The following is a 707-nucleotide window of genomic DNA, read 5'->3' on the forward strand; positions in this document are numbered from 1 at the left end:
TTCCAACGTGGATATCCCGGGAGGTCACTCTCCCCGGGCTCTGTCCTAGTGGCGTAGGGGAGCATAGGGCCCTGCCCCGTGATGTACAGTCCCGTTCCACGACGTTGGAGATGAAGCTGGGCTTCGAGTCTGCGCCTGCATATTCCTACGGCTTCTCAGAGTCCTCTGGACCGTGACTGAGGAGACAAACCATGCTGGAAACAGTCTTAAACCAGGAAATAGGGGAATGAGACTGCGTGATTGGGAAACTGGATTAGAATTTATTTATGAAATAAAAATGTCCTGTTTTTCAGAAAAAAAAAAAGTCGGGGTGAGTTGTTCGTCAGCCCAGCACTCAAGAGGCTGAGGCACGGCACGAAGATCCAGTGTTGACTGCACAGTGAGATCGGGTCTCACAAATAAAGGCACATGTTTGGATAATAAACTAAATAGTTGTAAGAACTGACCTCATAGCCTTGGCTATACAAAAAGTAGTTCATAGATGAGACACGGGTAGCAATTTAATTTTATTCATTGGCCCTGAATATTGAGGTGGGGCTTTGTGCATGCTAAATATACATGGTACTAGTGAACTATAAACCCCACCCAGTTTTGTGATGGAAAAAAATCTAAAGACAAAAGTTTTGTAACTCAGCATTTTGGTGTGAATTGCCATAAACCCCCAGCCCTCTTTTTGATAATGTCGTACAAATGCTTTCATTGCTTTC

General features: G+C 44.7%; 1 non-coding gene across 1 annotated transcript; it reads left to right on the forward strand.

The window, feature by feature from the left end:
* Nucleotides 1–2: 2 nt before the first annotated feature.
* Nucleotides 3–206, forward strand: LOC126496569 (small nucleolar RNA SNORA73 family). The gene has a single exon (XR_007590383.1). It is a non-coding gene; the product is annotated as a small nucleolar RNA SNORA73 family (small nucleolar RNA).
* The last annotated feature ends 501 nt before the right edge of the window (nucleotides 207–707 follow it).

This window comes from Alexandromys fortis, unplaced genomic scaffold (assembly GCF_014885135.2).
Source record: "Alexandromys fortis isolate MF-2015 unplaced genomic scaffold, M_Fortis_MF-2015_v1.1 scaffold_8756, whole genome shotgun sequence".
In the NCBI taxonomy this organism is placed as follows: domain Eukaryota; kingdom Metazoa; phylum Chordata; class Mammalia; order Rodentia; family Cricetidae; genus Alexandromys; species Alexandromys fortis.